Source organism: Puma concolor, chromosome B4 (assembly GCF_028749965.1).
Source record: "Puma concolor isolate L17-30 chromosome B4, mPumCon1.1.hap2, whole genome shotgun sequence".
In the NCBI taxonomy this organism is placed as follows: Eukaryota; Metazoa; Chordata; class Mammalia; order Carnivora; family Felidae; genus Puma; species Puma concolor.
This window is the reverse complement of record NC_141673.1, coordinates 27,700,983-27,716,872: the sequence shown is the minus strand read 5'-3', so window position 1 is coordinate 27,716,872 and position 15,890 is coordinate 27,700,983. Positions and strand designations below refer to the sequence as shown.

The 15,890-nt window shown below is 39.8% G+C and overlaps 2 long non-coding RNA genes across 2 annotated transcripts in view; both read right to left on the bottom strand.

The window, feature by feature from the left end:
* LOC147578980 (uncharacterized) overlaps positions 1 to 15,890 on the bottom strand; it is a 347,058-nt gene that overhangs the window by 52,554 nt on the left and 278,614 nt on the right. The gene's annotated exons all lie outside the window — the stretch shown is intronic.
* Positions 1,695 to 3,537, bottom strand: LOC147578985 (uncharacterized). Its single transcript, XR_015253104.1, has 2 exons — positions 3,390 to 3,537; positions 1,695 to 2,420 (listed from the first exon to the last, which is right to left on the bottom strand). It is a non-coding gene; the product is annotated as an uncharacterized LOC147578985 (long non-coding RNA).

The window sequence follows — 15,890 nt, the reverse complement described above, 5'->3', positions numbered from 1 at the left end:
CCTCCTCACCTCCAACCTGCAGGTCACAAGCTTTAGGGCAGACAAGCCCAAGTTACCTCATTGAGCATTTTACACACAGCACATACTGTGTGAATAAAATTTGTTAAATCAACTAATAATGTAAGTTCTTTTTAAGACTAGGCACACACAAGTCATTGTTTAAAACAGAAAATTTATCATGTATGGGGCACATGGGTGGCTCAGTCAGTTGAGCATCAGACTCTTGATTTTTGGCTCAGGTCATGGTCTCACAGTTCATGAGTTCGAGCCCCGCATTGGGGCTTGGGATTCCCTCTCTCCCTCTCTCTCTGCCCCTCCCCTGCTCGCACTCTCTCTCAAAATAAATAAATAAACTTAAAAAATCCTAAAAAAAATGTATAATGTACAGATTTTGATAAATAGTAAAAAATGGTGGTGTGACTTTTCAGGCACAACTTTATTCTGGGTGCCTGTAGTTTGGAATCATGAGTATTCAATTCTAGAATACCATCCCAGCTTTCTTTTCCTTCCTCTGCATTACAAATTTGCCCACAGATAAAACTGAAAAGAAAATGGAGTGCTACATCAGCGAGCACACACGCCAAAACAAAATTTACAATGTAGGTAAGGGAGAGGGGAACATTCTGGAAGCCCAATAAGTCACCTCATACTCAGGGAGAAAGAATTTTTTTTACAAAACTGAAAAAAATCATGAGGTCACAGCTTATAAGCACTGCAATAATTGGTTATTGCCACTCCTGTGAGCATTAGCAAGTCACTTGCTGAAGGGTGTGACTTGGACAAGGATGCTTCAGGTTGGCTACAATTTCCAGCTGTATAACTCTCTCCCACTCAAGAGACCGTATCAAAGGCAGTAAGCAAGAATAGCATTATTGCAGGAGTAACCCTGAGTCCTTGGCCACTTCTCCAGAAATATAAATCATTTGCGCACTCGGTACCTCACAGTTTATCATGGCAATCATGGCATGAGAAACTCGGGTCTAGAGCTGTAGCTCTCCCAGTATCTTGACTGGGGACAGCTTAGGCAGGACAAAAGTTTCTGTGGTCCATGTATTCCACTCCTTTCTACTTTCCAATCAGGAAAAAAACAAAACAAAACAAAACTTAGTAATGACAAAGACTACAAATGCAAAAATTCAAAAAAAACTAGTTAAATCAAGGACAGTAGCAATTGAAAAGCATGATTGACTCAAGGCAGAATCTGTTGTTCACTGATAACAAAGACCCTTCATAAACACAGTGGGAAGTCCAGCTCTCTCTCTGCATATGTGCACATGCATTGGGAGTTTTGCAACACTGGCAAGTATTACTTGTGAGCAAAGCTATCTCAGTGGAATAGTCAACAAACTCAACAAAAATAGGAATACCTATAAACTCACTTATTTACTAGTACGTAGGCTGTAGTATATCATAATCAACATCCAGGAACTCCCGCATTGTCTGATTAGTTCATTCAATGCCCATCAAATGGATCTTTTCAGACCTTACATGGACCATGGAGTATACCTTGAGAAACATTTCAGTAAGACAATTACACAATCAACTATTAAGTTTAGCTTCCAATATGTGCCTAATACAGCTTACTGCTTGTGACGAGGATAAAAAATATGAACAGGTCTGAGGAGCTTGTAGGTACTCAATAAATATTTAGAAAAATCATATATTAGAGAGCAAAGGAACACATATGACTAGTATTGCTGGAAAGAATGAAAATGTTTTCATTGTGTACAGTATTTCATGTGCAGTAATTGAGAGTAAATGCAATCCTTTCAACATTCTGGTCTCAAGATTTGTTATACTGTATCTAAAACCCATTGACCTGCATCAGCAAGTCATCCATAACACGTGCAAGATAAATTGCAAAGGGAATACCATCTCGGAGACCAGCTAGGAGTCTGGGGTAATAAAACAGGCCCAAAGTATGGGTTTCCAGTTAATTTGGCAACAAGTGTGGATAAGCGTGAACCATAATTCTATAATATGCTCGAGGCTTAGGAATACATGTATGAGTTAATAAGTAGAAGTAGCTGTGAAACACAGTGAGATTTGATTCAGCCTTTGAAATCTCGTACACCTGCTATGAAAATATCTGCAGTGAAAGAAAATCAGATACAGTAAATAATTCACAACACAAATTCTCTCGTGTGGGTGGGAAGTGAGTGGTGTTTGCCTTTGTCTCATTTTATATCATTTGTGTCAGAAAATCCACAGCTACAACCTAGACTGCTTTCTAAAATGGCAAACTAAAGATTCTAAGCTAACAATAGGCAACTGCAGAGCTGATATGAATTTGCTGGTTGCCTGTAGTACTATCAAAAGGTACAGTGGGCTGCAGAAATTCTTTTCTTGGTCGTTGCCTTTCTTTTTCTTTTCTCTGTGCAGGCTGTAAATAGATTGTAAATTGTGTGATACTGTTGAACCTGAAAAATAATGCAAGGCTACTTTTAGCATAATCTACCAGAGCATAAAAATTTTGCTTTTCTACCAAAAACTACTTGACCAGTGTACTTGACCTTGATGCCTGTGACTTCATCTATTTTTTTTTTTTTTTTCAGAGAAGCTTAAAGGTCAGAGGACCAGGGAATGAGAGTAGGATCCCAATAAATGCATTAATCGTATTTTTAAAATTTTCTGTATCTTATGATGTTTTGACATTTGGAGAACATTGCAGACCCAGGAGAGAGTGCCCCTCCCAGGGCTAGCTAATTCCTAAAGATGACATCGGACCATTGATCACGACTTTCATGTGCAAACCAGTCCATCCTGAATCCATATCCCTTAAGCATCTCCTTTATCTAACCCTCATACACCAAGCCAATAATTTGTCTTCCCTAATGTATCTCATGGTCAGGTACCAGGCAACTACCTCTTTTACAATCCAAAGGCCACGAGAATTATTCCAACTAGCCAATCTTAGCTGTTGACTCTACTTTACCTTGCCTTTTCCGCAGAAACCCCAATAAAGGCTTTGGCCTATGCTTTCCTCTCCCTCCTTTCTGCCTCCTGACTGGAACTGGGGGACCTCTTGTGGCCCTGCATGACATGGATACATCTTAGGATACATAAGTGATAAATTCTTCTTTCAATGGTATTGGCTTTTCCATGTTGTCACTCAGTCATCCATAATCAGAGTCCCATGGGTACAAACAAGGCCACGGGCTTTTGTGGTCATTTTTCAGAACATGCTTTCTTGGCCTCAAATCTGGCTCAGAGATGACCTAATTTCAAAAAGATAACACAAAGTACTATAACCCCCATCCCAGGATGGGAGCCAGGCACTTTCCTCATCTCTGCCTATTTCCAGTGTGGCGCAGTGATGTATGGGGAAGCACACTCTCTTACTGACTTTCTGTCATGGCACCAAAGTCCAGAAAACTTGTGTGACCTACCGAAAAAAGTAGGAATGTAGATCTGTACAGGAAGTGAAACAGTAGAGCCCCGCACTCCTGATTCCTCAATGTCGAGCCACTGGAATAACACCACTGATCATGATGACAGCTGTGAACATTCGTTTACTGAGTGGCTCTGTGCCCAATGTTTTACACGCATCATCTCATTGAACTCTTACGAGGCTGTGAGGTAAGTGCTATCATTATCCCATTCTGGAGATGAGAATTTAGGCATGAAGGTCATTAGTCCAAGGTCATGTATCTAGTGACTGGTGACCTGGGACAAGACAAACCAAGTCTAAACCACAGCCCAGGCTCTAAACCCTTACCCTATACTACACCTGCCAAAGCTGAACAAGGCTCCATTTCCCTCATGACACAGAATTCAAGGACATAATTCCTTTCGTGAATGAAACATCTATAGTCTGAAAACCTCAACCCCTAGTTGGCATCTCTAACTGACTGGTAGATGATGCCATATTGCCTTCCAAACTAAACATACTTTTGATAGATATTCACAAGCAGGGGCAGGGCCAGGCAACATTGTGAAATAGGCAACCTCCTGATTTCTGGTGATTGCTTTTCCTAGAATTCAGGGATCTCACTACTTTTGCAGGTGAACCAAATGACTCCACGTCCCACATTGTCCTCTGTGGTCTGTGCCTTAGGCTCCAAAGTATTTCTGTGGATCTCTAAACCTGTCCGAATTCTCATTCTCTCTTGCGTTCTCCAGAATCCATTAAGGGTTCTAGATTCAAATGGACCTGGCTTCTAATTCTAGCGACCTCTAATTCTATACAACTTTTAGCTGTGTGACCTTGATCTCCACTGTCATCTATAAAACTGCCATTGTAGCATGGACTTCCTCAGTTTTTTTTATAAAGATAAAAATGATACTTCACGTGTGCTGTGCCAAGATCAATTCTTATCATGTAATTGATATTCTATAGTGATAGTTCAGTCATGAGGAATAGTTCCCCAATTTTCATATGTACTATTTCAATATAAAGTAATAACATTGGTTTCTAAGAGCCACAAAAGCATCAGTCTCTTTACAGTATAGACATACTTCACAATGATGGCTTAATAAGCCAGCCATGAAATTAAGCACTGACCTAGCATATCTGATAGGAATTTGAAAGAAATACAGGAAGCTCTGATAAATATAGACAGTAGAATAAATGAAATTTAAGCCATGGGTCTAAGAAGAGGATGCAGTCTACTTTACAACGTTGCCAAATGTCTGCAGTTCTTATGTCATAAAATTCTAGGAAGAATGTAATACATTCAGCAGAACTAATAAAAGGAAAAAGCAGGAAGGCAAACATCATAAGTCAGAAGTCTTCATCTCTGTTCTGCCACTCGTTGGCCATGTGACCTTGGCTATATCTCTACGGATGTCAATTTCCTTCTCTGTACAATGACAGTGTTGGGCCAGACAGTCCTGGAGATTGCTTTCAGTTGTACCATTCTATGAGGTGATGAGTCCGACTCTACCATTGTCCTCTCCCCTTGTTCTCTGGAGATATTGTTACCACAATAGTTACTGTTGCCTCCCAAGTAACATCACGTAGCAAAGTCTAGTCACGCACAGGAATTCTAGGCACTGTGACCATGAATCCTAATCCCTCTTTGGTCACACCGTCATTGAATGACCTTGCGCGGGACACGTAACTCCAGCTAACTGCCTCAGATGCCTCACCAGACAAAAACCTCCAGGGATTTACAGGATAAATTTCCAACTCATTGCACTCTACAAGCTGCCCTCCAAATGCCTTTACAATGTTTACCCTGGGACCACCCATGACAAATCATGAAATTAGGCTGGTTTCCTGAATAATTTTTTTTCTTTCTTTCTTTCTTTCTTTCTTTCTTTCTTTCTTTCTTTCTTTCTTTCTTTCTTTCCTTCCTTCCTTCCTTCCTTCCTTCCTTCCTTCCTTCCTTCCTCTCTCCCTCCCTCCTTTCTTTTTCTTTCTTTCTTTCTTTCTTTCTTTCTTTCTTTCTTTCTTTCCTTCCTTCCTCCCTCCCTCCCTCCCTCCCTCCCTCTTTCTTTCTTTCTTTCTTTCTTTCTTTCTTTCTTTCTTTCCTTCCTCCCTCTCTCCCTCCCTCCTTTCTTTCTTGCTTCCTTCCTTCCTTCCTTCCTTCCTTCCTTCCTTCCTTTCAGTAGGCTTCACACCCAGTGCAGGGCCCAACATGGGACTTGAGCTCCCAATCCTGAGATCAAGACCTGAGGTGAGATAAAGAGTCAGATGCTTAACCGACTGAGCTACCCCAGGCACCCCTCCCTGAATAATTTTCAATCATGGTGTGTCTCCACCTCCAACATAGAAACCTATTTCCCCCTATTCAAACCATAACCATCTTTCAAGGGAGGCTAAATTTAAATGAAAATTTAAAAGGCTGAAAAACTGGTCAAATTTGTGGCAAACTCAAGGCTAGGAAGGAGGGCTGATATACACTGTACAATAGAACCACCAGTATTTCAATAGGCTGAAATAGAGAGTGGAAACCAAGGAGAATTAATGCCAACTTTCAGCAAATATTTTTGAGCAGATGTGTCTTATAATGGAATTGGTGCTATAATCCCCTCCCGAAATTTAGTGGATAGGAAGTTCAATATTTCTATAACAATAATAAAATAATGATAGCCATTTATTGTGCAAATTTTATGTTTTAGGCATTATGCCAAAGGCATCACATACCACGTCCATTAGAATGCTTTCAGCTGCAATTTGGAGTACCCAACAAAAACTGGCAGAGTAGTAAGGATTTTCTATCTTACAGCCATAGGTAGTGAAGGAGCTGGTTCCAGGTTTAGTTGCTTAAGCAGCATAACAACACCATGGAAACTCATCCTCCAACTCTGCCATTCTTGCAGAGTCAGCAACATCTCTCCTTGTGGTTGCACAATGGCTGAAATGATTCCAGGGGCCATATCTCAACATACAGAAAAGTACACCTCCGACATGTCTCTTTTTACTATTTAGGAAAACCCTGCACATAGCGTCCCTACAATTTCCCTCACATCTTATTGTCTGGAATCAAATCACTTACCACACCTAAATCTGTCAATGCCAAGGGAAATGGACTGCCAATACCATCTTAGACCTGTCATGATTCACCCCTCACTCACCTTCCTTGAACACATGGAATGGTGTCCACCTTCCCAAACAAACCTCTCCACAGGCAAAGAAGAGAAGGATTGGGCTGGGAAGTAGCAAATGGGTAGATAGTCAACAGTATTTACTACACATACATTATCACTTTAATAAATCATCTTCAAATGAGTTATTATGTTCATTTTATACATTTAAAACACTGAGGCTCAGAGAAGTCAAGTAACTTGCCCATAGTCACACAGATAGAAGTGGGAAATCCTACATTCTTAATCATCATACTGATGGTTCTGAAATGTCAATGTATGTAGGAAACATCAAGAGTTAGTGAAAATGTGGGATGCCTGGATGGCTCAGTCGGTTAAGCGTCAGACTCTTGGTCTGGGCTCAGATCATGATCTCACAGTTCATGAGTTCGAGCCCTTGTCGGGCTCTGCACTGACAGTGCAGAATCTGCTTGGGATTCTCTCTCTCCCTCTCTCTGCCCCTCCTCCACTTTCTCTCTCTCTCTGCTTCTCTCTCAAAATAAATAAACTTTAAAAAAATTTTAAAAAGATTAAAAAAAAGAGTTAGTGAAAAATGAGGATTTCTGGACTCCACACTCAGAGATTCTGAGGGCAGAAGTCCTCATTTTTCATTTTTAACAATTTCAGTCAATTTGGATGCAGGGTATCTACGAACCACATTTTGAGAGAGAGAGAGAGAAAGAGAGGGAGAGGGAGAGAGAGAGAATGGGATTGGCTATCACTTGGGCAGAAATCCGAATTTTTTTTTAAAAAGCCCTGATTTTCCGGAAGCTTCAGACCCACCATCGAGCAAAAGCTATTGTTTACACAGGTCAGGCCCTATATGGTGTCCATGTCTGGCTCACTAATTTAAGAAGGATGTAGATAAAACGTGAGGGGAACAAGGTTCAAGAGGGACCTCTAAAAGTTGGGTCTTCTAAGTAATCATTGAAGAATTTGGGAAAGTTTAGAGTGGAGGATAGTCAACTTTTTGGCTTAGGGGAGAGAGGAAGCCATCATAAACCTTCAAATATCAGCTAGGTTGTCACATGTAAAGGATGTTCAGAGGTAGAATCAATGATCAGAAATCAGGAAGAGGCTCATTTTGTTTTATTATAAGAAAGAATAGCCTAACAATTAACATTGTGCAATAATGCAAAGGAGTCTGCCTCATTCAAGCAGAGGCTGGCTGACCCATGACCAGAGCTACAGACACAGTAGAAGGGATTCCTCAGTTGAAAGGAAGGCAAAGCAGATGGCTCCTAAGATAGACTGTGGTCCTCCAATCTCCTTCTCTGCAAACTGACTTATGTTAGAGTGCAGAGGAGAGGGGCAGAGGGAGAGAGAGAGAATCCCAAGCAGGCTCCAAGCTCAGTAAGGAGCTCAATGTGGGGCTTGATCCCACAACCCTGGATCATGACCTGAGCTGAAATCAAGAGTCAGACACTCAACCAACTGAGCCACTATGGTCATTTCTGCTGAACACCTTGGAGTGCAATTTAGCTTCTATTTTAATTTTGTTAATATTAGTTTTATTAGCATAATTAATATAAAATGATTTTAATACAACATATTAATAGTAATGTCAATTCATAAATATATTAATATAACTTCTATTCCAGGTTACATTTCTATTTTAATGTCTATATGTGTAATTCATTTAAAAAATGAAATTATTATTTAAAATTAAAAAAAAATTTTAATTTATAAATATCCTGTTTGCCCTGGTTGATAGGACATGTCTGACTTTTCTTTGTGTCCTTGTGGCATTGAACTTATAGATACCTAATACATAGTTGGCAAATGAAAAAGGATGGCCTAGAATGGTGGGTGAGCACATCCAGATTATAACACTGCATAACATGAGTAGTGAGTAACTTTTAATATTTCTGCCCTTCTTACTACCATTCTTCCCCCTTTGGGCACTGAGCATTGTGGTTATATTTGCAATATGTACCTTCCTCTCTAACCATCATTGATTGGGCCAGAAGTTAACACATGCTGATAATTTCTTAAAAGGTGGCTATACTTATATGCAGACTCAGAGCATGGTCTACTGAAAAAGAATGAAGTCAACGAAAGACAAAGAGTGAGTTCTCTGGCTTCTCCACCCCTGGATCCCAAGGTCTTCCTGAGGGCCAAGTGTAAATGTGCCCTTGGTCTCTGTGAGAAACCTCTGTGTCTTTATAAAATTCCTTCCTTCCTTTCTTCCTTCTTTTCTTCCTTCCTTCTCTCTTTTCCTTCCTTTATTCTTTTAAACTTTATGGAAGTTTAAACGGTTTTAGTTCGTTTCAGCCAGAATCTTGAATCCAAATGAATTTGTCTCTAGGCTTGCTGTTGAGGTGACTGATGACAATATCCCATGTCCTGACAGCTCCAGGAAAGCTGAGAATTTAAAGAGCTCAGATGATGAGAAGGCACCCGTATGATGCCAAATATTTTGGAGAGTTTGAGATCAGAACTACTTCAGGCTGATTTCTTTACCACTCCAGCCTTGAATCTGCAGGGACATCAAAGCCCCTGTGAAGACTCCACTGCAGACCACAAATATCCTTTTAACAAAAATTCCCCCCACAGGAATGATGAGAAAGGAAACAACCTCTAGGACAATGAGGCCAGACCAGCTCAAATGAGAGATGGGAATATCCGGGGGTATCTACAGCTCCCTTGTGCCACAAAGAGCTTCTCCATGCAACATTTTGGGTTTGCATAAGGCAATCCATCTGTAAGGCACAAGTAGCCTTTCACAATCACATTTATCAGTGAGTAATCACACGAACTTTGTATTTCAGTTTTATGGCAAAATCGTTTCACAATATGTACGTGTTTTCCTCATTTTGTACCCCATGGCTATCAGGCAGAACATGTTGATGTCACATTGATACACTCACTGAAAAACAGTGCCTGAACAAATCCAGGTGACACTCTTCCAAAACCCCCAGTTTCAATGTAAATGGCAAAGCAGCACTGGCTGTAAATGAGGGGCAGCGGGAGATGTGCGGTAGCAGAGTAGGCAGGGACATCGTTGAGAATTTTTTCTCTCCTGCGATGAAGATCTCTCTTGTGTTGGTCAAAGTGGGCAAATCATTAACACAGGAGTGCTGAGGAAGAAATGCTGCTTCTTGGCTTTCCTATTCCTTATTTTTTTTTTTCATATTTCTTTATTTTTGAGAAAGAGAGAGAGAGCAGGGGAGGGGCAGAGAGACAGGGAGGAAGAGAATCCCAAGTAGGCTCCACGCTGTCCGAGCAGAGCCCCATGCAGGGTTCGATCTCACAACCCGCGAGATTATGACCCGAGCTGAAATCAAGATTGGACACTTAACCAACTGAGTCACCCAGGTGCCTCTGGCTTCCCTATTCCTTAGTCTTACTTAAAGTCCAAGGCATTTGTAGACCCTCTTCCTTGGGTCCTTTTCATCCTCCTTACTGCTTTTTGATTCTTTTGTTTGTTCCCAGGGGTAGGAAAGGAATCAAAGCACAATGATTTTCACATTGAAGACTGGTTTAAGGAACAAAATTTGCAGTGTGTCTTGAAATGACTGCCCCTATTTCTATAAAATTATTCCTCTTACTGCCTTGTGGATGCTGAACTGGTTGCAGGTCTGAGAATATGCTTTAACCATGCAACACTTCTGTTCAAATTTAGCCTAAGAAGTTGAGTTGGCTTCCCTTGATCTACTTTTTCCCCCTTTGATCTATTTTTTTAGTTAATAGAATTCAGGTTTTATTCCTGAAATGATATTTATAAAATTTTTTTTTTTTTTAATCCAGAATCCTGGGGCACCTGGCAGGCTCAGTCAGTAGAACGTGCAACTCTTGATCTCGGGGTTATGCGTCTGAGCCCTATGTTGGGTGTACAGATTACTTTTAAAAAATCTTTTTAAAAACATAAAAATAAAATAAAATAAAATCCAGAATCCTGTCAAGGTAAATGCCCTACAGTGGCATCATGTTTGAAAATGTTCTGTTTCCATTCTTCTTTCCACACTTACCAGTTGGCATTCATTTGTATTCTTTTCCCCCACTACCATCATTATTCTTTTAGATGCTCCAATTGACCCACATTTGTCCAAAGGAAGCCAATATAATCTGGTTTCTGTATCATTTTGACATTGGCTCTTCGATTCTCGAGCACTTACTTTCTAGCAAAAGTGAGTCTAGGCTCACTTTGTACTTTTTCTGTTTCAGACCTAGAATCAGTTATTTTTCCAAGGAGTCTTGTTCTTTTCAATAAATAATGATATTTAGAAACCAAGATCTAGCTTCTAGGTGTGCTCATTGCTAATGGGACGTAACTGTATACAGATTCTTTCAGTATGCAGAACTAAGGAATATATTTTTTCAAGAAATCATGGGTTCTTACTGATACCTCCAATTCTCATCCAATATCATAGAAATCTTCCTCTCTTTCTCCTAGTTTATATTTTTATCTTCCCTCACATTGAGAACCTTATTTCCAAAAATTTAAAGATATTTTCTCATTTGCTGTATGCTTCAATCCATTCAAAATAATCTCAGTATTGCTTACCAATACCACCACAAATAAATCCAAGTTAAAGGAAATATTGTTTAAAGTTCTTTCTGTTCAAAGAATACATCATAGAAAAGTGTATTAACACTGGGCCTGAATCAATTCCATTTTTTTCTAGGTCTGCCTGGATGGCTTAGTCGGTTGAGCGCCCAATTCTTGATTTCAGCTCAGGTGTGACCTCACAGTTCATGGGATTGAGCCCAGTGTTGGACTCTGCACTGACAGGGCAGAGCCTGCTTGGGATTCTCTCTCTTTTCTCTCTATCTGCCCCTTCCCCACTCTCTCTCTGTGTCTCAAAATAGATAAGTAAACATTTTTTGAATTCCGTTTTTTTCTATATACTTGATGTACAATTTGATATGCAGTTAAGATCATTTTTTCTGTTTATATTCTTTTTTTTAATTTTTAAATGTTTTTATTTCTTTTAGAGAGAGAGAGATTATGAGCAGGGAAGGGGCAGAGAGAGAGGGAGACACAGAATCCGAAGCAGGCTCCAGGCTCTGTGCTATCAACTCAGAGCCTGACTCAGGGCTCAAACTCGTGAACCAGGAGATCAGGACCTGAGCTGAAGTCAGACGCTTAACCAACTGAGCCACCAGGGTGCCCCTGTTTATATTCAGTTTTAATGTTTGCCCTTTTTATTCTTTGTATTTAATTTTGTTTTTTACTTTTTTAATTTTATTTTTAAAATATGTATAATTTTCACATGGTTCAAAAATCAAAACTGTATAAAAACATAAACTCAAAGAAATCTTAGTCCCATTGCTATCCTTTCCACCCTAATTGCTTCCAACCCTCTTAGGTAGCTATTTTTATGAGTTTATAGAGTCTTAATATTTTTATTTTTGCAAATCTTTGTATTATTTTTTTTATTTTGGTATTTAAAAAGTTTTCTATTTTTACTATAGTGGTTACCTTTATACTAACTAATACTTTGTAATTTTTAATGGCCATAATCCCCCTTTTCCTTACATGGACTTCTAAAATTGGTTTAGATCTTTAAGTAGTATCTTTTGACTCCCACTTATGACCTAAATGCCAGTCAGTGGTTTTATTTCACTTCTCCTCTTCCCTTTCTTTTTGTTTTCTTTCTTTCTTTTTTTTTTTTAACATCTATTTATTTTTGAGAGACAGAGTGAGACAGAGTGCGAGCCGGGGAGGGGCAGAGAGAGAGAAGGAGAGACACAGAATCTGAAGCAGGCTCCAGGCTCTGAGAAAGAGTTCAGCACATAGCCCAACACGGGGCTCGAACCCACAAACGGTGAGATCATGACCTGAGCTGAAGTCGGATGCTCAACCCCTGAGCCACCTAGGCCTCCCTCCTCTTCCCTTTCTCTTCTCCAATATTGTCAGCTGTGCTATTTCTAATGTAGAAGAACGTGCAGTATTTACAGGCTATTCTTCCAACCTTGTTCACAGTCTTAGACCTCAAGTTAAGTACAGTCGGTGCTCATCGGCAGCATTTTTGCTGCTTTTTCCTCAGTCATCTTCTAGTGGGATACAGTTCATCATCTAGCAGATTTCTCAGGATGAGATTATGATTACATACACTCTGATTTCTTGCATGTTTAAAACTAGTCGCCTATAGTCATATTTAAAGGACAGCTGGGCTAGATAGATAACACAACCTTGTTTTAAAAGTGGGAATGGAAACAATTCAAGTAATCAACAATCAAAGATGTTTAGTTAAATAGTGAACCCTGGTCCACACATCTATCACACATGCTACAACTGCTGTAGAAAAACAGGAAATGATACATAAACGTGGAATGGCCAAATTTGTGTTTTTAAAGCATAAGGATGCTATAAGTATGTGTATGGGTGTGTAGCAAAAAGCAGGTCAGAGGTACCTTAAAAAATTAGCAGTTATTTTCTTTGATTAATAGAATTATTGGTGATTTTTAGATTCTCCTTCGTGCTTTTCTCCCCCCGTTTTTCAAATTGTTCAACTTGTGGGATGGGAGAGAACACGGTATTTTTTTTTTTTTAAGCAAGACAAAGATCTAAAGTTTTCAAGGCTTATTTTTAATGTGTTGGTTTTCATCAATCCCACAAGACACAGTGTACCAAAGAAAGAGCAACATGATCTAATTAGCAAGCTCAGGACAGTCTAGGCTGGTCTCGGTGCTCTGCCTGTCCTAGGTACTCGATCAATGTTGGCTGGTGATTAAGAAAACTACAATTAGTCAGCTCTGAGCAGAGTCATTTTAGGCAGTAATGTTAGTGTTTTTGAGTCAAGCGTCTGCCCTCCCAGGACTGTGGTGAGGACAGAATCAAGTAGTGTATAAGTAAAACTGTCAGTGTTGTGTCTGGCACATAGTTCTCATTTCATCTAGGAGGGAAATATATATTGTTACCCTCTTTTTCTCAATAACTAATGGGGATGTATTCGCATTTACTTATTCTGAAGGATGTAAAAACAAAATGGACAGGTAGCCAGTTAAAAAAAAAAAAAAAGCCTGAGGCAGCCTATGAGAGGGTTCTAGAGAAACAGAGAGGAAGAGACAGCTCAGAGAGCACACAGAGAGCAAAAAAGCAAGACAGAAACTTTAGAGATCATTAGAAATTACAGTAGTTAGGCCTTCTAAGTAAGAGTGGCTTGTGGGCTTATAAGTAAGAGTGGAGGAAACCTGTGTCCCTAAATCATAACTGTATTGTTATAATAAAAATAAGCAAGTGGAGTATCCACCTGCTTTGCTAAGTAATGATCACAGGATAGTAAACTCATCACAGCTCTTCCATCGGCTTCCCCCAGTGGATCTGACCAAGAACAGACAGCACCCCAGAGCGACTGAATCAGAATCTGAATGTAAAATGCCAGGCCTAAAAGTTTTTTCTGAACACCTCTTCCAAGGGATTATGATGACTAACTAGGTTTGGGAGTCACTGGCCTATATATACATGCGCCCACCATCCATCCCATCCAGCAGGACAGTCCCAGAATAAATATTACAAGAGCCCCTCCTGGTACTCCTGGTCTTTCTCTCAAGACATACACATTACGTGCTCTCCTACCTGGACCTCAGCCTCCCAAAGGCACTTTTGTGAAGGCGGCCTCACCTCTATAGGGACGGCCTTGAACCATTATTTCCACTCCATGATGGAAGACAAGACGTAGAGAAAAATCACCCCTTGAACTTAAATTCACATTAAAATGTCAAACGATAACCATATTCTACCTGAGAGTGGAAACTGATGAGTGGAGAAGACAAAAACATACATTTTAGCGGGGAAGGAGAACGGGGATCCTGAGCACCTGAAGAACAGTTGCTTCTGCTACTTCGCCGTTTGGTCCAAGTCAATCAAGAAGGTCAGAAATAAATATGGATCTGACTTTATCTGCTGGTTATTTAAGAGCTTTTGCTCATTTCTTCTTTTCCTATTTGTGGTCCCCAGTTTCTAGAAAAGTCAAAATTAACCAAACCAGTGGACAGTGATGTCATATTGTATTTCGACTGCTGAAAAACCAATCAACACTCCTCGTCGTGTTAACGTGTCATCCAGTTCTGAGTGTTGTTACCTTGTTCTGGTTTAATCTTGATCTGTTGCTTGTAAAATAAGGACAGGCAAAGATAAACATAAAAACCCGAGTGTTCCTAAAAGTATTCATGTTATAAAAATGTAGGAGAAAATATTTTAGGTCCCCTGGTGCACTGAGTATACTCAGTGCCCTCCATATTCCCCCTTATATCTGCCGTCATGTCCCTGGACTGCCCACCTTCCCCAGCCCCACACAGCTCACCTGGCCCATGCACTGCGGGTGTTTTCATCCTTCCTGTCTTGGCTTATCATATTTCTAACTGGGGCCTTTTCCATAGAAAGGATTTTGAGTTACTGGACTCCTCAATTAATATTCAAGTTACCAACGTTACCAATTTAAAAGCCTGGGTTGCACTGCTTTCAGTTCGAATGACAACTCTGTTTATAAGACTAGTAATGGAAGAAAAGTATTTTCAAGTTTTTTTCTAATTCTCCAGAAATTGCAGCGGACAGACTGACCTGCTCAAACAATCAGTTCCGTCTACAAAGTTAATCAATTAAATAGTCTTAATTTTAAACTGCATTAACAAAAGTAAGATACTGAAATTTATTTCTAAGTGCTTCCAATGTCTTACAGGACAAATTTACAACTATAACAAGCAAAAACTTCCCTTGCTACACTGTGGTGAACAGAGCTGTTGATTCACTATGTTTTACATTTGAAACTAATGTAACATTGTTGTGTCAACTCTATTCAAATTAAAAAATTAAAATCAGGGGCTCCTGGGTGGCTCAGTTGGTTAAGTGTCCAACTCTTCTTGATTTTGGCTCAGGTCATGATCTCATAGTTCATGAGATAGAGCCTCAAATCAGGCTCTGCACTGTAGCATGGAGCCTGCTTGGGATTCTCTCTCTCTCCCTCTCTCTCTGCCCCTCCTCTGCTCTAGCACATGCACTCTCTCTCTCTCTCTCTTCCCCCCCCCCCCCAAAATCAATAAATAAACTTAAAAAAAAAAGTCCCTAGCATTTAAGCTCTCTTATTGCAACTATAATCAAATAAACTTAAAAAAAAATCATAAATTGAGTTCCCTTAAGCATTCCAGTTCTGGTTATAAACTTAATCACCATCTCTTAAACCTTTCACGAAGCTTAAAATCTCAAGATTAGAATGTTACCCATTTTATATTGAAATCACAAAGACAATCCTTTAGGGTCAGAATATGTTACATTCTCTTGAAATAGCAAACATACTGGTCCTTTTTAGAGAAGCTTAATTTGGGTACATGGAATTCAGCAACCCCCTGGCCTAGGCTGGATTCAACTAATCTCTTTGCTGCCTGATTGAACTCTGTATTCTTTTCATGTTCTT